This window comes from Heloderma suspectum, chromosome 2 (genome assembly GCF_057233095.1).
Source record: "Heloderma suspectum isolate Gila_16-S chromosome 2, 16-S_ref, whole genome shotgun sequence".
Taxonomy (NCBI): Eukaryota; Metazoa; Chordata; class Lepidosauria; order Squamata; family Helodermatidae; genus Heloderma; species Heloderma suspectum.
The window spans coordinates 23,124,829-23,148,286 of NC_139459.1; the positions used below are offsets into that span (position 1 = coordinate 23,124,829).

Below are 23,458 nucleotides of genomic sequence, written 5' to 3' on the forward strand. Positions count from 1 at the left end.
TTATCTATTTTTCACAGCTCCAGAATCTGTTTAGATGTGGAGCGGTATATAAATGCTGTAAAGAAAATAAAGAATGAATATTGCAATAAATAAACATTGCACCAATAAAACCTGCAGCCCACAGATTATGGGGAAGCCAAAGAAATCAGGTGGGTCTTCAGAGCCTTCCTGAGGACCTGCAAAGAAGAGGCCTGACAGCAGAGACAGTACTCACTGCTATCTTGTGCCCTTTTTTAATGTCATAATTTCTTTAATGTAGCGGTGCTATATCATGATCCAGCATCATTCCCATAGACATTTCACCCCAGGGAGGCAGTCAGAGCAGCCAAGATGCTGCTTGACATGGCCACCCCCCTTTTTTCATTAGAAGATTTGTCAGCAAATTTGACCTGGGGGGTGTTTCCACCAGCGATTTACCCCGAGCTGGCTGAGTATTGAGGTCGTTAGGGATACATGACGTTGTAGCCACCCGGCAGCCACCCCGGAGCTTATCAGGGAAAACTGGATTTCCTGAGGCTGCTTAAAGTCCAGTTCTTTTCCTTAGGTCAGGTTCTCCTCGGTAGAGTTGCTGCGTGCCCCACCCCCTGCATTTACCTCAGGTATGCTAGCCCTGCCCAGGGGTGTGCCTTTCACTGTGACCCAGGTCAAGGGGTGTTTCCTGTCCCTGCACAAACCAATGAGTATCACCTCAGAAGTAACTCCGATTGTGCTGAATGAGGCTTGCCCTCTGAATGTCAACATCAGAACTTACAGAGATCCCCCTCTATTGAGATGGCACAGTTTAAAGCCTAATTCCCTAAGTACGGTAAAGGACAATCTCTAGGCTCCAATTCTCCTTTGTTTGGTTTATTGCCTTAGGAAGTAACTACTTTGATCCTTTGTTATAGAGATCCTGTGGATTAAAATGGGGGCTGGTTTCCCCATCTTTGTGTTCTCCTCCCCTCCTTTCCCAGCATAATCATATGTGTGTCTACTCAGAAGTAACTCCCATTGTGGGCAATGAGGTTTGCTCCTGAAATGCAGGTGCATCTGGACTTTCAGGGAAAAGGAGAAAAGGGGGGAGGGGGGGAAAGCCTCTCTTACTGGTTGAGCAGCCCCTGCCAGTCAGATGACGTTCACTCCAGCCCCCCCCCACACACACACACCAGGAAGTATGTTCTGTGAAGCGATTTTTACTGGTACGGAGAACCTGCTTGGGGAGCCCTGCATAGACCAAAGTGCGGCAAAGCTGATTCCTTTAAAAAAAATCCAGTACGTCTCCATTCGCTTCTCCTTCCATTGTCGTGGAAATACGGCCCTGGTTCACATATAACACCAATTCATGGGTTAAACAACCCATGAATTGGCAGGACTGGACAAGAGTGAGCATGCTGCTTCCTGTCTACTCGCTACTTCCACTTTGCTAAACAACCCAGGAATGCTCCGTTTCTGTGTTGCTAGTTGTGACATCCGAACTTCCCACTTTGAGTTGTTGAGGGCTTAACACCCCAGAGTTTGAACCCATGATTTGTTGTTGAATGGGGCATTCCTGGGTTGTTAGTGAAGTGGATGCAAAGTGGAAGCAGTGAGTATGTGGAAAGCAGTGTGCTTGGCCCTGACAAGCAATGATTTAAACAACCCATGGGTAGTCATTATGTGTGAACCAGGACTTTGTATTTTGGATAAGATGAAAATACTCAAATGTTGCCCACTCCCCACAAGTCACCAAATATCCTACCTCCCACCACTGCAGTTTTGAAGGGGCCGAATAGTCCTGCGAATGTGGAGGTGGGGGGATATTTAGCCCAGCTTGAGTCAGCATACACAGTATTGGGCTAGGTGGGCAATTAGTCTGACCTGACAAAAGGGGGCTTCCTATGTTTCTAATTCAGAAAAAATGTGCCTAAGCTATCTGTAGTTTGACAAACACTGCTCTATGCAACTATGGATAATACACCTGTAAGGGGGGGGGGGATTGGCAGCCAGAAAAAACAGTTAAAGAAGAAAATGGCAACAATAGTGCTCTCTACCACCTCTCTCAACACACATACAGTTATTCTGGCATCTTCCATGATTGGAAATATTGGGACAAAACCAAACTGCATTTCAAGGAATGGGGTACTTTTAGAAATCTTTACAGTATAGGTAAAAAGGGGAGATTTAAAAACCCTCTTTTAACTGATAAGCAGAAACGTTTATCAGTGAATGCAGGCTCATTTTGCAAAATGTGATCAATGGTAATAATAAAAACCAACAGGAATAAAAGTGATCACAACCCCTGATAAATAATTTAAGCACCTTAAAAATTCAATTAATGTAGCTGTACTGCACAATTCCTTCCCCCCGGCCTGCCTCCACTCATGTTATATACACTGTCGTTTTCATGTTCTAGACAAAAGGAAATCATGTATGAATAAATGCATGAACTCAGTTGAAAACTCTTAGTCCTAGGGAACTTGGAGTACCTAACACTATTCATACTAATAAATGGTATCATTTAGCTGAACTTAGACTCTTCTCCATCACCACTTTAACAATCTACAGCTTCCATTGATCAAAATTTATGGCTATTCACCCATTTTAATGAAACAAAGCTCTTACTGTCAGAAACTAAGCCTTAGGAGAGGCATTTCAGCCTTTTAGAATGGGTAAAAAAAAACCTGCACAAAGTTGGGAAAATACTGAATGACTGGTGGTTGGGGGAAAGTGGGTGGACCAGGAGAAAGGGGCATAGCCACCTGGGAAACCTTGGTCAGCCTTGGTTCTACATCCCTGGCTTAGGGCACAATCCTATGCATGGCTGGCTGGGGCATGCTGGGAGTCGTAAGACATTTTTCTGCCTAAACATGCACAGGATTGCACAGGATCAAATTCCCTTTCCTTAGGGGAAGATGGCATGGAAGCAGGCAGTAGCGACAATGGCAGGGAGGTGGGCCCACTCAGTGTCTCTTGCCCAAGCCCCAGCTCCCCCCCCCAATCTGGAGCCAACACACCAGCAATGTCCTCAGATGTAGATGCAAATCAATTCCCACCCCCACCCCGATGGGTGGACTCAAGCGGAGTCTAGCACGGAGATGGAGATTCCTAAATAACAATAACTAAGCAGAGAGCCAGCATGGTGTAGTGGCTAGAGTGCTGGACTGGGAGTCAGATCCAGGTTTGAGTCCCCACTCGGCCATGGAAGCTCACTGGGTGACTTTGGGCCAGTCACAGACTTTCAGCCCAACCCACCTCACAGGGTTGTTGTTGTGAGGATAAAATGGAGAGGAGGAGGATTATGTACGCCGCCTTGGGTTCCTTCCAAGAGGAAAAAAGGTGGGCTATAAATGCAATAAATAAATAAACAATAACTTTGAGACACTGTCCTAAGCCTCGTCCATTTTTTTCTGTAATGCCAATTCATTCTTGCTTGAATACTCTTTGATTACTCACAGTGCTTAATTACCTGTAGCGGAATGCATGAAATAGGCTCAATTTTAAGCACTTTATCTGAGGCAATATGGAAGTTTTGTAGCACTCGATCTGTGATGGCTCATTCACACATGGAAATCATCAATTGATGCTACAGTCATCATATGTCAATTAGAGTGAGGTGCAAACAGAGCCTCTTTTCACAAATACAGGGGATGAGTTGACAAGACTATTTTACCACGTAAAGCTTAGTGTAAAACAGAAGTAACACTACGGAATGTCATGTGTAAGAAGTATGTGCAATAGAAATCAAAAGCTGCAGAAAAGCTACATCTATTAGCTGAAAGTGGCACAAACTGTGGTGTGATATATATTTTTAAATGTCTACAGTTTAGCTTTGAACTAAAAGCTGTTCAGTTTAGCTGTACAGTTACAGCTTTTAACAGAAAATCAAATTAACATAAGACGGGCATGATAAAGGACAAAGAAGGCAGGGACCTAACAGAAGCAGATGAGATTAAGAAGAGGTGGCAAGAATACACAGAAGAACTATACAGGAAAGATCTGAATGTCCCTGATAGCCATGATAGCGCGGTCACTGAACTTGAGCCGGACATCCTAGAGAGTGAAGTCAAGTGGGCCTTAGGAAGCATTAGTAACAACAAAGCTAGCGGAGATGACAGTATTCCAGCCAAGCTATTTAAAATCCTAAAAGATGATGCTGTTAAAGTGCTGCATTCAATATGCCAACAAATCTGGAACACTCAACAGTGGCCACAAGACTGGAAAAGGTCAGTTTACATTCCAATTCCAAAGAAGGGCAACGCCAAAGAGTGTTCAAACTACCGCACAATTGCGCTCATTTCACATGCCAGCAAGGTGATGCTCAAAATCCTACAAGCTAGGCTTCAGCAGTATGCGAACCGAGAACTACCGGAAGTACAAGCTGGGTTTAGAAGAGGCAGAGGAACTAGAGATCAAATCGCCAACATTCGCTGCATCATGGAGAAAGCAAGAGAATTCCAGAAAAACGTCTATTTCTGCTTCATTGACTACGCTAAAGCCTTTGATTGTGTGGATCACAACAAACTGTGGCAAATTCTTAAAGTGATGGGAGTACCAGACCACCTTACCTGTCTCCTGAGAAACCTGTACGAGGGTCAAGAAGCAACAGTAAGAACCAGAGATGGAACAACCGATTGGTTCAAAATTGGGAAAGGAGTACAACAAGGCTGCATATTGTCACCCTGCTTATTTAACTTATATGCAGAGTACATCATGAGAAATGCCGGGTTGGATGAATCAGAGATCGGAATTAAGATTGCCGGGAGAATTATCAACAACCTCCGATATGCAGACGATACCACCCTAATGGCAGAAAGCGAAGAGGATCTCAAGAGCCTCTTGTTGAGGGTGAAAGAGGAGAGTGCAAAAGCTGGTTTGAAACTCAACATTAAAAAAACTAAGATCATGGCATCTGTCCCTATCACTTCCTGGCATATAGAAGGGGAAGAAATGGAAGCAGTGACAGATTTTACTTTCTTGGGCTCCAAGATCACCGCAGACGGTGACTGTAGCCATGAAATTAAAAGACGCTTGCTCCTTGGGAGGAAAGCTATGGCAAACCTAGACAGCATAGTAAGAAGCAGAGACATCACCTTGCCGACAAAGGTCCGTCTAATCAAAGCTATGGTTTTCCCAGTAGTAATGTATGGCTGTGAGAGCTGGACTATAAGGAAGGCTGAGCGCCGAAGAATTGATGCTTTCGAACTGTGGTGCTGGAGAAGACTCTTACGAGTCCCCTGGACTGCAAGGAGGTCAAATCAGTCCATCCTAAAGGAAATCAACCCTGACTGCTCTTTGGAAGGACAGATAATGAAGCTGAAGCTCCAATATTTTGGCCACCTAATGCGAAGAGAAAACTCCCTGGAAAAGACCCTGATGCTGGGAAAGACTGAAGGCAAAAGGAGAAGGGGACGGCAGAGGATGAGATGGCTAGATAGCATCACGGATGCAATGAATATGAACTTGAGCACGCTCCGGGAGAGAGCGCAGGACAGGAAGGCCTGGCGTGCTATGGTCCATGGGGTCACGAAGAGTCGGACACGACTGAACGACTGAACAACAACAACAATTTTTTTTTTTAAAATAAAAACCTCACAAGAGCTGCCTTGGAGATACTTAAATGAAGTAACTTGCCATTTCATAAAGAAGAGGTGCCACACTTGGAAAGAAAGTGACACACTAGAAGTAAACCAGCCTCAAAAAACTGAAGTGTGCTTGTTGTTCACAACCCCACTGATTGAGATCTATCAGATAAAGCTTTGGCTGGCTGATCTACTGACTGAACCAATTAAATGCTGCAGCCCTACTAAATTTATATGCTTAAGGGACGGATAAGCCATTTGACATATATTCAAATTTAACGCATCAGTGAATAGATGAAGAAAAGACAGCAAGGGCACAATCCCATGCATTTTTAGACAGAAAAAAGGCCTAAAACCCCCAGCATAGCCCAGCCAGAGTTGTAGGCCTTTTCTGTCTAAACATGCATGGGATTGTACCTCAAAAATATTTAAGAGGGATCTGTACAGAAGCATTCAGCTCCGCATCCTTGGGCAATATCCTTACACTACAGAAAGATACTCTGGCATAATGCGGCTCTTCATCAGCCTATTCTTCCACCCCACAAGGACTTTGATCGTGCTTTCTTGTCAATATTTTAACTCCACCCCACACAGGTGCCTCTTTTCCATTTGAACTCTAGTAATCCACATAAATTTACCTCCACACCTACATATTCTAGAAACACTGGTTTACTTATACAGTCTAGGGAGTGGCACTGTTAATGCCTAACAGGGAGGTAAAAAAGAAAAAAAAAAAAAAGACATTAGCCAACTGTTCTGCAACTCTTTGTGCTGGATGCCAGATGTTCACAAAGAAAGGAAATTATGACCTTGAGTATTTCCTCAAAAGAGAGAGAGAGAGAAAGAAAGACTTTGAAAGAAAAAAAACCCTGAAAGAACTATACGATATACTGAGCTGAGGCTTGGAGAAAAAAAGTGCAAATTTGTCAGCTTTCAACACTTTTTAACTTGCTGTAACTGTGGCACTTTTTATCAGATTACTTTGAAATTTTGCACAATTATAGAACTCATCAGTTAGATCATGGCTCCCAAGTGTCATGTTATTAGTTCAACAGGTGTCATTTTTATAAGCAGTAGAATTTTGAGGTTTATCCTTTTTTTGCGACTAACTAAAGGGGCACCTTCAATTCAAGGAATTGTGTATTATGATACTTAATATAACAGTCAAGAATCCCAACCAATTTGCCAGATGCAAACAGACGCTGCCTCTCTCCTCCTGCAGCGTTGGTTCTCCTTGGCTGCTTTTTTTGTGCTGGTACATAGGATGAAGCACCAACACGGGGAAGTGGGGGAAACATCTGTGGAAAGTTACATGTGAATGAGTTTCTGTTCCCCATCTGTATATAAAAATATCAATTGCCTAGCTCATAGGTTTCTTGAGAAGATAAGGAGCATAGGGAATTTTAATATTATAACAGAGAACTATATACGTAATTCATATAACAATTATCCTTTTAGGAGGCTTGATTAGGTATACAGCAATTCCTCTATAAATGCAAGTAGTTTTGAAAAGGGATGACAGCATCCAAACATATATGCAGAATCCTGCTTCCGCTTCCACCATTATCTTTCACAGAGGTATTTTTAAGCTTAACAAGGAGATCAAGGTGTGTGTCCCCCTTCCATTTCAGCCATTATTCAACAATTCCCATCAGAGCCCCAATCGACATGGAAACAATTTCTGAAGTATTTTCTGGTTATATCCGGATTTTCATGAAATTGCTTTGGTCCCTCCATGGCACACATAGCCAGGTAATGCAGTGCATACATTGAAAAAACCCGGTTTCGCTGGGCAAATGGCATCTGAAACTGCTCTGCTCCTAAATGACAGATTCCTGCAGAGGAAGCGTGGACATTGGGGAGAAGTATTTGCTAAACACTGGCTCGCTCAGACCTTGCAGGGAGGGAAGCAGAGACAGCGCCTAGCCAGCCAGCCCCAGTGCACCTTCCCTACACCCTTGTGTTCAGCACCAGGAAGAGATCGCCGGCAACACTGCCCCGATTCTGCCTTCCCTCCCGGGGAGCTGCGCAACCCTGTCACAAAGAGTCACCGGTGCCCCTCGCTAGCCCAAGCACCGCTCAATGAGGCTGGCTGGGAATCTTCACAGGCTGCAATTCCACTCATCCTTACCCGGAAATAAACCACACTGAACGCATTGGAGGATTGACTTTGTAGCAGAGTGGTTTCACATATAGGCTGAGAGGCACATGCACACAGCCTACTGTGTTACTTCACAACAGCACTAAATCAGGAATACAGCTACTTAGCACACAGCGTGGTTTACAAAAGTAGCTGTACTTCCGATTTAGCACTATTGCAAAGTAGCAGCATTGTGTGAGTGTGCCTCTCGGCCTATACGTGAAACCACTCTAATATGAAGTCAATCCCCCTGCATTCAGTGTGTTTACTCCCAGGGGAGAGTGAGTGGGATTGCAGCCTGCAAAGATTCCCATCCAGCCTCGCTGGGAGGCACTTAGGCTAGGGAGGGGCAACGGCGGCTCTTTGTGACATGGAGGGGCAGCTCCCAGGGAGAGGACATGGAATCTGGGGCAGCATCACCAGTTATCTCTTTCCAGCATCGATCAAAAGCAGGGCTGTCTCTGCTTCCCACCCCACAAGGTCCGAGCAAGCAAGCGTTTAGCAAACACCTCTCTCTCTCTCTCTCTCTCTCTCTCTCTCTCACACACACACACACACACACCCATCATGCTTCCTCTGCAGGAGGCAGAACAGTGGCTCCTTAGGGCGCCCTTTCACTGCCCTCTTTGCTCACTTTCTCGTTTCTGCTCCTTACACTTGAGTATGTCTGGAAAAGAACTTATGAGTTCAACTTTCCTTCCTCCCCTCTGCTCTTTTCATCTGTAAGCCTGGGAGAATGGCTTCCCACCCCTTCTCTCTGCTCCTTACATCTAAGTGGACATGTTTAGCCAACACCACTTTCTCTGCAATTAGCCAATTAGCGGCTTGCTATCCGTCCCGATCTTCCTTGCCACAAATGGTTTCAGCAGGAAAAGAAACAAAAGAGAAGGGGCAGCCCACCTGCAGTGATGCAACATTAACACACACACTGAAAACACTCATAGTAAGCCACATTTAATTCAGGGATAGGGGGAACACTCCACTGGAATTGCGCGGAAGCTGAGTTAAAGGGAAAATGTGCCACAAAACACCTTTGAGAAAAATGCAGGGTTTTAAATGGAAAGGGTGGGTTTGCTGCAGAGTGGCAATAACGTCATATGACATGGACGACTTTGAGTCTTCGTACCATCAGGGTAAATCTCTCGTGTAGGTGGGCCCAGACTCAGAAAAGTAATCCTTTCTTAACTTGAAGCCATGAACCCTTCCTCCACCATTCACAATACACATAGGGTCACTGTTCAGAAGCAACACCAAATGTTTAATTATACCAGTAATATTTCACTGCAGACAAGAGAATATAATTTCGCGTCAAGTTCTAATGCGGTAAAGTCTTTGCTATCCATAGATTTTCCTTTCCTTATAGAATAGTGCCACAGCAGATAGACGTTGCAATTAATTATGCTCCTAAAGTAAGTGCTTTTTCCTCAGGGCATGAGATTTTTCAATTGGACAGCCATGGTGAGAAAATCCCAAATCAAACACGGTACAGAGCTAATCAAGGTTTATTCATCAGTTACTCTCCTTCAATCAATGGCTTTGCCTAATTCATCAACTAGTGAAGTTCTGAAAGCCTCAAAAGCATGTGCTTTACCTGGGGATGTACGAGAATTTCATTTTGAGCAGAATTTGCACCCCCAAACATGAACACATTTTTGGGGCAAAGTTTGCATATTCCTTGTGATTGTGTTTGACAGAAAAATGTGCACGTTAAAAAGCACATTTTGAAAAAAGAAGACAAAATGAAAGAAAGAAAAGCATTTTCATGCCTTAGTCAAAGGGGGACATTTGGATGCAGACTTTAAAAAAAATGTGCACCCAAACGCGCACCTTTCCTGTTTGAACAAAAAATTCCAAAAGTTCATATTTGGGAATTCGAACGAGGTGAACCAGGTTTTACGGTGGAAACTGGAGAATCTCAACAAATTCAAGCCCGGCTGATTGTCCCATCCCTCTTCAAATGCATTCTACAGGCATGTACCTGAACTGGGCAGCATTACTAACTATAAGGAATTATAACTTTTTTGTAAGGTAGGCCAGAAACTTTCCCTAAGCAGAAAAATACAGAGACGTCAAAATAAACTCTGGCCTCATGTCCTTCCTCAGCACCCAAAATTTCAATGGATTAAGCCTATACATGCATGCTATACTTCAGGCTGATGGTGTGGTATATACTCAGTAGCAGAGGGCAGCATGCAGGTGCTAGCCTTCAATCCGCTGGGGCTGGGAATTGCCTGGTTTGCATGACACAAGGGTGCTTAATAAACCACAGTGGCTTGTTAAATATACCCGTGCGTGCTGGTCACATGCCACCCAATTTATCTAATTACCATTGCCAGGCACGGCTTGTTGTAATGTCTGAACCTGGTGAGGGTGGGTGGGGTGGTTAACAAACCACCCAGAACCCATGGCCTATCCTAGGGTTGCTGTGTACTTTAGTAACCACCCCAGCAACGCACCCTTGCTGGGTATGGGCGCCACAACACGCCGTGCCCGGCAAAGGTAATTAGGTAAATAAGGCAGCACAAGGGTGGTTAACAGCCACTGTGTCTTACAGCAAATCCACAGTTTGCCACTTGTTTCTCTGCTTGGTCTGGTGACTGGTTTGAAGTCCTAGATTGGCTGAGCAGCCCCAAATAGACTTGAGCAATTTGAAGGAGATTTGCTGTAGCTCAGAGGAAGCATGCTCTCCAACATGCCTTTTACCTGCTCCAGAAGGGAGCTAAAACAGGCATGTCCTGCCTTTCCATCTGAAATGGGGGCAGGGAGAGAAACTGGTCTCAGTGGAACTGCATCTTTGTCTGAGCTGAGTATCCCCACCTCCACGCTACTGATGAGTTAGAAAGAAAAGTACAAAAAAGCCGTTTTTCTCCCCTCTGCAATTCCTTGCAGCTTTCACCGTGAGTATGCATAAAGATCATCGGTTCTGTAGTAGTAAATGTTGACGTTCAGGAGCTCACCATGACAGCCCCATCACGTTACCATCAAGAGTCCAAAAATTTTACACATACACACAGCATTAACAGCAGTATATAGCATAATACCCAATTCTTAGGATCAGTTGACAGTCACAGAATAGTGAGCTGGCCTCATTCCCTGGGTTCCTCTGTCCTAATGTCGCACACAACAGCAAAACAAGGAAGCCTCGTCATCATGTCATTGCCTTGCCAGAGCAAGGAGTGCTGGCTCCATGTTTTTGAGCATCCTTGGGCAAGACACCCTCCATAGCCGCCTTCCTCAGTGAGTCTTCTTCCTCATCGCCAGCAGCTACTGCTCCTCATTCTCTTTCTCATCATTGCTACCGCTTGCTTGTTTGACAGGCAAAGAGCCAGTGAGCAAGTAGGCGGTGGCATCTATTGCTCCTCCTTCTCACCACCACCATTCTCTGGGCCTGAGTGAAAGGCAGATGAACAAGCATCTCCAGGGGGCTCTTGTCAGTGGGCCCCTGCTGGGCTGTGAGCCCTCGTCAGGTGCCCAGCCATGCCTACCCTTGGTCCATTACTCTGGCACTCTTGTCAGATGACATCATTGCTTTTGCTCTGAAAAAGTCATAGAATCGTCGAATAGTAGGGTTGGAAGGGGCCTATAAGAACATCGAGTCCAACCCTCTGCTCAGTGCAGGAATCTAAGTCAAAGCATCCCCTACAGATGGCTGTCCAGCTTCATCTTGAATGCCTCCAGTGTGGGAGAGCCCACTACCTCCCCAGGCAACTGGTTCTATTGTCGTATTGCTCTAACAGTCAGGAATTTTGTCCTGATGTTCAGCTGGAATCTGACTTCCCGTAACTTGAGCCCATTATTCCAGGTCCTGCACTCTGGGATGATCGAGAAGAGATCCTGGCCTTCCTCTCTGTGACAACCTTTCAAGTACTTGGTGAGTGTTTATGTAAACACACCTTGGTTTCTGAGAGCATAGAAGTATGCAAGCTTTTGAGTTATACAGACCTCTGGATCAGAGATTATCAGGCAACATGGAGTTCTGTGTAATCTAAGAACTGGATCTACAAAGTTGGTCCCATAATATATATATTTCTAACATATTTTGTATCTCAAAACCCAAATGGACAGTCCAAACCACATACATTCTACTACTAAATGAGGCAGTATTCTATTGTCTGTTTTCTCCTTCCTGCATTCCCCCTAACTACACCACTGAAGGTAACACGGACTAACCTAGTTAGAATTCTGGACTTCAGACATCAGCACAACAGATGAAAGCTCAGACAGTGATAGTGAGTCTGCAGTTTAAATGGAAATACTGTTTGCTGAAGCACCGGCATAAATGGCAGTAGCACATCCTTAAACTCCATCAGGAAACTGCAGCCCACTCAGGACTTCCCAGTACATACACAGAGATGTTGAAAGACACATGCCTGTCCTTGACAGGTTACATGTTTTTCCTGCAAGAATCACTGGTGCCCATGTTGGCATTCCAGCAGACTAACAAAATTGTTGCATTAAGTGTGGACATCCTCCAACTATAAAAGGCTCCAAGCCTTTTGTGTCACCCCACAAGGCCACCACCAGCAAAGCAGGATTTTACCTACTTCATAGGGTTGGTGTGAGGATAAAATGAAGAGGAGAAATGTGTAAGCCACCTTGGCTTCCTTAGAGGAAAAAAAGGCAGGATATAAATGTAATAAAAAAATAATTAATATATTTTTAAAAAGTTATTTACAGAGCAATCCTACAGTCCCTGCAAGAGGGTTCCAGGGACCATAGGATATGAAGGACTCCCCCTACCAAGGCCATAGGCGCTGCGACAACCTTGGGAGTGAGAATCAGAGATGGATCCTTTCCCTTTCCCCTCACAGTCACCATGAAAGCACCACAGTAGTTGCTCTTCCGAAGCTGCAACAGGAATCTTGGAAGAGCTCAGGGAAAGGGAAAGGAGACAGGATGGTGGGCAGACAGGCAGGAGGAGGAAGACAGGATCCATAGGATCCTAAAGCCTCTCTGTTGCCCATCCTGCCCACAACAAGGTAGGTCAGCTAGATGAGCCAAGAGGCTCATCTAGCTGAAAATGTAAAGAAAAAGAGGAACAGGAGGCATTTTCACCTCTGTCCTCCTCCTGCCCTGCCTGTCTTCTGCTGGCAGGGCATAGGATAGACAGAGGGCTCCAAACTCAGGCCTTCTGTCTACCGAGGGGCAATCCCTTAGGAATGTGGTGTGCTCTTACTGTGTTTAAGTATATTGCCTTTGTTTCTGAACACTAGTCCTCTGTCTTCACAATCTAAACAGTCTGTGGGAGGAAAAGAAGAGAGCTTTGGCTATTGGGAGGTATAGAGATGTAATAAACAAAACTAATAAAAATAAAATAAAAGGTTGCACATGGCATATTGTCCAAATCAGGAAAAAAAAACCCAGGGAGATCACAGAAGAACACATGGTCAGTGGAACTACTCAGACCTCACAGATACCTATTATACTTTTTGTACGCTATGAGGCTAGATCAGGCACAGGGAACCACCAGCCTAAAGGCTTATACAGCCTATGAAGGGTCCCCATCGAGGCTGTCACTGGCCCCCACCTCCATCTCCACCCCCGTCTCCACCCCCTTTTCCCTGGTCTCACCCCTATCCCCAGCCCACCCAACCCACCAAAATCAGGAGAAAACAAATTTCACCTGCTTTCATGCGCAGTGCACCACAGTGGTACCAGAAACACATTTTCTAGGGCAGGGGAGATACAGAAGCCAGAGAGAGCCATGGACGGCAATCGGAAACACTCTGGAAAAGTATATTCCAGTTCTTAAGACTTTGCATTCCACAGGCTCACCGGTATCTTGGCATAAAGTTAATTACAGCAATTTCCTCTTACACCAAGCACAGCATGGCCTCACTAGCTAAATGGGATTAATTTAAAAAAAAATTCCCCAGGAAACAGTCAACACACTTTTCAGGGTGAGGTGCACTGCTGCAACCAGGGGCAAACTTCGATGTGCAGGTCCGGGGTTCCAAGGACCCCCATATGACCTCCTGCACTTTCAGCAGCAGCTCCTTCTCCTCCCTGTCCTTTATCCTGTCCTGACCCAGGCTGCAAGCTTCTCTGGCCAGTTGCAAAAGGAATTGCTGTTGCAACCAGCTGGGCAAGCCTGCACTGCGCCACACCATTTTAAAAGAGCTCTTTTAAAACTTGTTTTAATTAGCAGTGGCCTGAACCAATTAGACGCTGAACCAATTTGGAGGACACGGCCAGAGAGCATGGGAGCAATGTAAAGACTGGCCCTTTGCTGATCCTGTGTCCTCATTGGCCAAATGCCCATAACGGCAGCACTTGATTGGTTCAGAACGCTGTTATTCAAAACATACGTTTAAAAAAGTTATTTCAAAATGGTGTGCCATGGAGTCTACTGGTCGGGTGAGGAGGAGCTCCCTCCGCTGCCACTGCCACCACCAGATAATTTTTTAGAAGGGAGGAGGGAAGGGTGGGTGGGTGGCTGACAGGGGCTAGGGGGTGGCAGCAATGGTGGGGGACAGTAAGCAACTTCCAGCTAGCTGTACCACTGGCGAGGTTTATGCTTCAGATTTACAGAGCCACCCTTACTTCTATGAAATTCAGCAAAACTGAGAAACTGAATTTACGTAGATTTCCAGAGATTGCTGAACCTACATTTCTCAGGCTTTATCAACATAAACAAGTATGTACAGAGACAACTCTCTGTTATTAAAGATATATTCATTCTGAGAACACAGATAAAGTGTGTGCTAAAATAAGAAAAATAGTGAATTGGGATTATTTTGTGATCCGCCCAGAGAACACTGGTTACTGGGCAGATTAAAAACATAATAAGTTATCTGTAATTTGCATGGCAGGCAACTACACTACAGGCATAATAAGACGCTACCCAAAGAACATGCAGTTGTGTGTCCCCACCCCATAAATTCTAGTAGACCTTTTCTTGTATCCTAACCCCATTTAGAGCAACACGAGGCGAAAGCTCCTTTAGAGTTCTGACTAGGTCTGACTGAAACCTGGAGAGGATTCACTTTCCCACTGACATCGGAGCTACCAGCCTCCACTGGAATGCACAAAACACTGTTGGCTTAGCGTTGCTATCGACACATAAATACAGCATAAACAAATGGAAAAGAACTTTCAATGTAATGGGGTGAGGGACCCTGACTCGGTGAGCCTTCGTAGGAGAATATGTGCATATTAAAAGTGTGCCTCTGTTTTCACCTGTGGGATGTTAGAGGGTATGCCGAATTGTATGTCTGTTGTTCTTCTCTTTGCATCTGCTTGCTGATGAGAGGACAGGGTTTCTCAGCATGCACAAAGTGCCTTTTTCCATGAACACTACGAAATATCAGCCAACCCCCATGCACATGTAAGGACCTGAACTTCAGGATCAAAGGGCATAGTTCAGAGATAAATGAAAAGGAGGTGGTAGACTTGACTCTAACAAATCAAGCAGTGGAACCGTACAAGGCTGCCGCTGATATATGATCTGAGCGAGCCAACATAAAACTATCCAAACAGATGGCATTCACATTTATGAAAACATGATATAAAATGTGGGGACAACACTGCCCAACGCTTGTTTGAGAACAGTTATTGCCAACATTGTAAGGATAAAGCCGATAGTACACGGTATGGAAGAGTAAATAATAGACCTTTGATGTTTCATAACCTTAAAAGAACATACATTCAGAGTCCCGAATATCGTTTTTCCCTCTTCCTCTGAATATCTTTTCAATCCAGCATCTATTCTAGTCATCCTTTCCCCAGCTATTTTTCCTTCTGTGTAGTGGCAGTGATGGGGCAGTCTGAGGAACCCATAAACTAAATACTACCAATGCCCAGCTTTGCCAAATTTACCACCCATCTGGCAATGCAGGAAATGTAAAGAGTCCAATAGGGAAATAAGTTCTATTGGCGTGCCACTATCACCACCTCTGTGATTCTACTTTTTGCCCTTACAATATACCACTAAATTAGAGAACAGGAACCACCCCTCAAGTCTCCCAAGAAAGTCTTTCCCATGAACTACAGCAGCTGTCACAAGAGTTTATAACCGGGATTAACTTTGTACTAGTCCTACTCTACATATATTTAGTGCCAACAGTCTGTGGTAGATGCTGCACACAAGGAAAAAGAAGAAGGGAGAAAACTCCAGATCCTGAAAAAAGTTTATATTTTAAGCCCAACATGTTTCTTTGGTGCTGCCAGCAAATCTAGAGATCCCAGTTGGGATCTAAAGAAACACACAAGGAGTTTCATAGGCAAGTCATTTCAAAGGCCTTTGGGCTTATCTCTCTGAGACCGCTCCCCCATGCCCACGTGGCAAACTACTTATGGAATTGAAGGGATTTTCAAAAGTCATTTGTGATATGGCATGGTGGCCTCTTGTCCAGTGTGGTAGGAACAGGGAGACAAAAGTCCTGAAGTAACTATTTGGATCCCATCCCTTATTATATACAAACAGGGCTAGCCCAAGAGATTTTGTTCACCGAAGCAAAGGATAAGATTGTGCTCCCCTCTCTTATTCCATGTACTGAAGCTCACCAGATTGACAGTTAAATCTTACTTTGACACTGGTGCCAGGATATCACAGCATCTTCCCCACACCCAAAGGTAGCAGGCTAGCTTAGGAAGTGCAAGACAGGCTGCACAGCACACACAGCTCTGTCCTCTAACAGAGGGAATGGCCGGGGGCTGCAGCCACTGCCTCCAACAACACACACCAGCATCTCCTGCCTGAAGCGGCTGTCACCCTCTGTTTATTTCTAAATCATAACATCAGGGAAGGGGAGTGTTGCAGAAGGGGGTCAAATACAACACAGGTGTTGTGTTGCTGCAGAGGTGCAATTCCAGAGCCAGAAGTAGAAACAGCGCTGCCCCAGCTCATCTTCAAAGTCCACCAGTCTCTTGGTCATGCTAGATCAGGAGTGGGCTGTACGCAACTCATGGACTGCATGTGTACCCTGAGCCTTTTTTTCCAGCTTCTCCTACCCCCCCCCCAAGGCCAAATTTGCTGTGATGGCAGCATAAAAATGGATGGTTTGCTGCCGGCAAATTTGCCACGGTGGCAGCAAAAAAATAGGTGGTTTGCCGCCAAAATTCAGTGATATAATAGCAAAGGGTAATTTTTACTTTGAAAAAAGGCATGCAGGGAGTTTGGCAGCAAAATTGGTGGTGGTGTGGCGACAGCAGTTCCAGGATGGGGGCAGCTCCAGGGCATTCCAGGACGTGAAGTTAGGCCCCAGACCCACAGAAGTTGCCTGCCTTTGTGCTAGACTATGACCAACCCACACGGGACTTTCATATGTCCACCTATCCTAGAAGGAAGGAATAGATTGTGGGGAGAGGGTCATATGAATAGTGCAATGGAATATAGGAGAATCAGATGGCAGTAAGGGGTTAGACATGATGAACTATGATGGTTGAGGAAAAGATGCAGTGAGGGAGTGCATTTTGAGAAGAAAAACTTAAGGAAGAGACCAGCAATTAGAAAGAGTGGAGTGGAAGCACGCAAAGGAGATGAACAGTAAAATGTGATCTTCATATGACACCGCCGCAAGATCTCCAAGAGCTTACATCAATCACAGTATCAAACAGGTAACACAGGTTGAATACATACTTCTACAGTTCCTCTTATCCATTTAATCCTTCACAAAAGAATCTGTCACATGTAGATCATATTGATGATAAGCAATTGCTCTGTCATTTTCAGCAATCCCAACCAAACAGCCTCATGGAATATTATCCTTCATTAAAGTTGTATTAGTTGCTTTAATTGCTTAAAGATGTATTAATTGCTCCTGTAACAAGAGATACTGACAGTAAGACTCCAAATAACATAACCAGATATGCTTCCAAAATATTAACAAGAGTTCAAAGCAGGTCAAGCATAACATTAACTTGTGTCAAGCCAAAGATGAGTGTTCAGCAATCTTCCTATTTATCATTTGGATCAAAACAAGGAGATATGATATCCGGGCCCACAGCAGAACAAGATCTCCTTAAGGTATCATGCTAGATCTTGGCATTAAACTAGGAGATTCACTGCCATGCTTCTCCCGCCTTCTTTTCTCAGTTTCCAAAAGAGTGTGACTACAGGAATTCTAATTTATCAACAACAAAACCCAAACTTTTAGTCTTTATTAATGTAACATACCACAGAGATACAAAACATAGGATCTTGAATTTGGGAGATTTCTGGAAGCCTAGAGCTTGCACAGGAGTATCTTTTCTCTTTAAGGGCACAATCCTATGCATGTTTAGACAGAAAAAAAGTCCTAGAACTCCCAGCATTTCCCAGCCAGCCATGTCCAAGTATCATGCTGGCTGAGAAATGCTGGGAGTTGTAGGACTTTTTTTCTGTCTAAACATGCATAGGATTGCACCCTAAATGCATTTATTAAAGAAATGTTTCTAGCTTTCAGTGATAACTGGTTACTGGTGTGTATAACAAGGAGGCACTCGAAAGCTCACTCTTTTCTATTGGCCAGTTCACAGCACCTCTGAACTACTCCTTCACCCAGGACACTGTTATTGCAGTCTTTAGCAGTGCAATCCTATAAATGTCTGCTCAGATGTAACTCCCTTTTTGAATCAATGGGCTTACTCCCAGTTAAGTAGGCGTAGGATTGCAGCTTAAGGGTGCAATCCTATGGGGAAAGGTGGCTGCTTCCGAACTCAGAGGTGACCGCCTATCCAATGTGGGGCAGGAAAAACATGGAGGGGATTGTTTCCTCCACGCTTCTCCTGCCCTGCATTTGCGGCTAGACAGCCGATTTTGGCTGTCGGATGTGTTGTGCCGGCATTTCTGCCTTCCCCGCCCCGGAACCACCTGTTTTGGCTGCTCAGTGCTCCTCTTCCGAGTGCGGAGCACAGGGACGTTCCACGCTGCCTTTGAGGCAGGCAGAAGGGGGTGAAGGTTGGTTTTCTGGCAACCAACCTTGGAGCGCAGACTCCGAGATCAGTTCCCGGAAAACCACATATCCTATGGCCGTCTAGCCGCTGACCAGCGGCCATAGGATTGCTTCCTAAGAGCGCTTTAAAAATAAGGATAAAACAACCAATACTTGTATCAATATTCTCTTTTCTAATTACTAAGACTGTTCTAAAAAATGTCAGTAAAAAAGTATATCTAATTATACTTGAGTGATACTTGTCTATACTTTTTCCTAGAGAGAGGGATCCAAATCCCAGATAATTTGCAAAGCTTTAGGCATAGACTGTGCTGTATCTTTACATAAAACTAAAATATGAATTGGCAAAACTACAGAAGACAGTCTGTAAATTTCTGAACCTCATCAGCCATGAGCTGCAACAATCTACATATTACACACCTCCAATCTCAATTATGTTTGCTCTCAGAGCACCCCTGAGATATATGTTTATACTTCTATATATAAAACTGTGTTTGAAAGAAGTTGCCCACCCCTGACTTAGAAGAAGTGTAATCCCATCCTGAACAGGTTAAACATCATCTCCCTGAGCAGATGGACCAACTACCAAGAAGACCTCTGTCTCATCAGAACTGAGCTTCAGTTTCTTGGCCCTCAACCAATCCATTACTGATCCCAAGCACCAATTTAGCAATTCCACTGCTTCACCTGAATCAGATGTAAAGAAGAGATAGAACTGGGTGTCATCATTATATTGGGGGCACCCAATCTGAAAAACAGACAGACAGATAACCTCACTTAGCAGTTTTATGGGGATGTTAAGGAGTGCGGGAGACAAAAAGCCAAGCAGTAGCCCTCCAGCACCACCTTCTGGAATCAGCCCACGGGCAGGAATAAAACCACTGAGACACAGTGGTCCAAACCAGAAAGCCGTATGTGAAGCTCTTCCTGTTCCACTCCGTGCCTCCTTGCTCATAATCAGCATCCCCCTCACAAGTAGGCCTTTGTACCCAATCAGCCTATAACCAATACTCTTTTGGCTAGAGAGGGGACACATTGGATGCCAGTGTCTGTTGCCTCCTGCTGCTCTTCTTGGGTCAGCTGCCAAAAAGTCATGGACACCTGCCACCTCCTTAGCCAGATTGCTATACCATCTGTGGCTCATTCCAGTCATTCCTTCTTTACTCCGAGATGAAGCCATTCCAGCATCTCATGGCCTTGCTGAACCATGGGTACCCTAGACATATAGCCAGGCCACAAAAGAAGTATCTTCTATGTAGGCCACTGCCACCCAAATAGCACAAGAAAAACACTGACCCAACAGACCTCACCCTTTAAAATACTACAAATTTGAGAGGAACTGGAGGTAGTGCAAAACTCCAAGCTTTCACAAGCAACTGCTGAGAAGGAAAGAGAGCCTCAAAGCAGCCTGACAGCACCTAGGATGCTACTGCTACCTTGTCCGGATGCTGGCTTCATCAGTACACATTCCTTCCCCATCCCATGCCACGAAATTCTCCAAGAAGGTATTTGTTCAGTGTGTAACAGTTTGCATGTGCTCAAAAATGAAAAAAAAAAAGTTTTGCTTACATGCAGAAGACATTTTTCCTGTTCCCATCCCCATGCCCCTGCCCTATACACACACACAGTTCTCCTTCCTGGATTCTGCACTCTGGAAGTGAAGGGAAAATCATATGGCCAGGATTACAGAGAGAAGCTTGAAAATCTAGTTTGGGGCTATCCAAAACACTTAGATGCAAACGAAAAACTTGTCTCCATCTGGTTTCCAGGCGCTGAGTGCTTGCAAAACCATCTGGCCAGAAGAGCCCTTTAATTTGAAGAAACTCACTGACCAAATGAGAAACTTAGAATTAAGAGAAAGCTTACTAGAAATTATGCAAGATTATGCTATGTGATGTCTCTTCTTTTATTTTTATATGTATTCATATAAATATCCCCCCGAAATGATAATTTTATAAGCAACACACACAAAAATCACATACAAGCTTGCCAATACTCACTCGGTGCAGAATCAAGGCACACCTAACTCAGCCCTGGCAAACATGCTTTCTGCTATTTAATTTTATAACTATTTATTCAGGCTTTCAAATAGAAGCTCAATGCCTTTTAACCACATCTGGCAGCAAGTTCTGTTGACTTTACGTTGGCTGCAGGCAACCAGGAAATAAAAACTTGACGAAGACAACACGCACAGAACTGAGCTAAAGCTACTTGTCCAATCCCGTCACCTCATTTTTCTTTATTATACAAAGTTCCATTCCTGCATAAGTTCATTACTTATGTTCATTATTCAACATTTATTTAAAATATTTTTCAGCCCTGTCTTTCCACTCCGTTCAAAGAAGTTTACAATAGAAGAACTCAAGACAAATCATTATAAAACAATAAAATTACGGCAATTTTTTTTTTTTAAAGAACAGCATGAAAACCCATGACACAATTAGCCAACACTCACGATGTCACTGAAGCAACGGCTCTGGAAGGTAAAATAGTCTTCACTTGGTGCCCAAACGATACAAGTGTAGCCATCAAGCACACATCTCTGTGGAGGGTGTTACCACACAGCTGCCTAGCTACAGACTGACATGACAATGCCAGCTAGCACAGGCTGACCTTTTTCTCGTGGCCACCACGTGCCAAGGTAGTCATAAGAATAAGTCTTTAGGCTTGTATGTTAGACACACACAAATCTTGCATTGTTGTTGCTGTTTTTAGTCCTGCTGGGCATTTTAATAGTATGAGTAGAGAACGGTAAGCAGCAAAAATCAGTCCATTTCTAACCAGTGAGTGAACCTGTTGTCATCCATGGGTGTGAATGCCTCTGTGATCTAAATCAGTTCCTCAAATTAAAAATAAAAATCAGACCATTGTTCACTCAAGATCTACCATGTAGTTAAGCAAGACAGAAATCCCAAGGAGAGGGCCTTCCCAGTGGTGGCACCCCAGTTGTGGAATGCCCTCTCCAGAGAGGCTCACCTGGTGCCTACATGGTTATCTTTTCGGCACCAAGTGAAAACCTTTTTATTTGCTCAGGCATTCTAGTCATTCAGTTTTGGCTTTAAATGTGTTGTTGTGTTTTTAGATCTTTACACTGGTTCTTAGATCTACACTGGCTTTTGTTATAGTTTTTACTCAGGTTTTATTCTGCTATAAACTTTTAAAGGTTCTATATTATGTTTTATCATGTTGTGATAATTTTTTTTATCACAACATGATAAAACATTTTTAATTTTTGTGAACCACCCAGAGAGCTTTGGCTATAGAAATGTAGTAAATAAATAAGTAATCAAATGTTTTAGCTCTCTTAAAGCTGAAGCACAGCCTCCAAAGCCGATCTTAATGGAATTACCCATTCATTAATGTCTGCTTCAGAGGTCCTGTTTCAGGCTCCTATGTTGTTCAAGGTATGGCAAGTGGTTACTCAGAGCAAGGCCTTTATGATGGTGGCACCAAGGCTATGGAACTCCCTCTCAAGGGAAGTACAAATGGCCCCTTCGATGCTAACCTTCCAGTGGCAAGTGAAGATGGTTTCATTTCAGAGGACATTTAAGGAGCCTTTCTGAGCTGCTGTGGTAGGGACTCTTTTTTTCTTCCACAGGCTTTGCACTTGTAATATGTTACATACATACTTATCATTCAACATTTATATGCCACCCACTAACAAAAGTCCTCAAGGTGGCTTAACAAGGATCATATACATAAAAGGTAAAACCATAAAACCTAAATACAGCATAAAAAACAGCAGCAGAGAATAAAGAAAAAATAAAAGAAAAAGAAAGAAAAATTAATGAACATAATGTTCATCCTCAGGGGGTCCTTCTCAAGGAGCCCCCGCCAAAGGAAGTGAGGCGGGCGGCTACCAGGAAGAGGACCTTTTCTGCTATGGCCCCCCAGATGTGGAATGAGCTCTCTAGGGAGGTTCGCCTGGCGCCTACGTTGTTCTCCTTCCAGCGCCAGGTGAAGACCTTTTTATTCTCCCAGTATTTTAGCATTTTAGCTAATCTTTTAGCTCTGGCGTTGTACAGCTGTATTTTAAATCTCTGCATCACTGCTAGGTTTTATTCTGGTTGTACTTTTGTATTGTGGTTTTGAGCTTTCATATTTTATATTGTTCTATGCTGCAGGTTTTAATTTTTGTGAACCGCCCAAAGAGCTTCAAAAGGAGAAGGGGACAGCAGAGGATGAGATGGCTAGATAGCATCACTAATGCAATGAATATGAACTTGAGCACACTCCGGGAGAGAGCGGAGGACAGGAAGGCCTGGCGTGCTATGGTCCATGGGCATGGGGTCACGAAGAGTTGGACGCGACTTAACGACTGAACAACAGCAACAAAGAGCTTCAGCTATTGGGCTGTATAGAAATGAAATAAATAAAATAGAATAAATAATAAAGTTCACAGTGGCATCAGAAATTTTTTAGCATTCCAAAATTACATAGGAAGCTGCCTTATACCAGATCTGTCTATACAGCCCAGTACTGCCTGCTTTGTTGGAAGTATCTCTCCAGGGTCTCAGGGAAAGGTATTTCCATGACCTGCTACCTGTTCCTTTGTTAATTGGGACTGGACCTAGGATCTTCTCCATGCAAAGCAGACATTCTACCACTGACATACAGTCCCTCCCTGGATGCATGGATGGTGCACTTGGAGAAGAATGGTTAGACTGACCACATTTCCTTGAGACAAAAATGGGATATTGGGATGACAAAAACGGGACGGGGTTATGTAATATTGCGTATTTATGAAAAACAACCTAAACTCACTGCAAAAGAACATGGAAAGGGGCACAAATGAATGACACTAATTTATTGCATATACACACACAAAAAACACTCATAAATATACATATATAAAATACTTATAAAATATCACATGAGCATTAAACAAATCTGTATGGCATACCACA

General features: G+C 44.0%; 1 protein-coding gene across 2 annotated transcripts in view; it reads right to left on the bottom strand.

The window, feature by feature from the left end:
* Positions 1-23,458, bottom strand: part of ATP8B1 (ATPase phospholipid transporting 8B1) — an 88,432-nt gene that overhangs the window by 41,734 nt on the left and 23,240 nt on the right. The gene's annotated exons all lie outside the window — the stretch shown is intronic.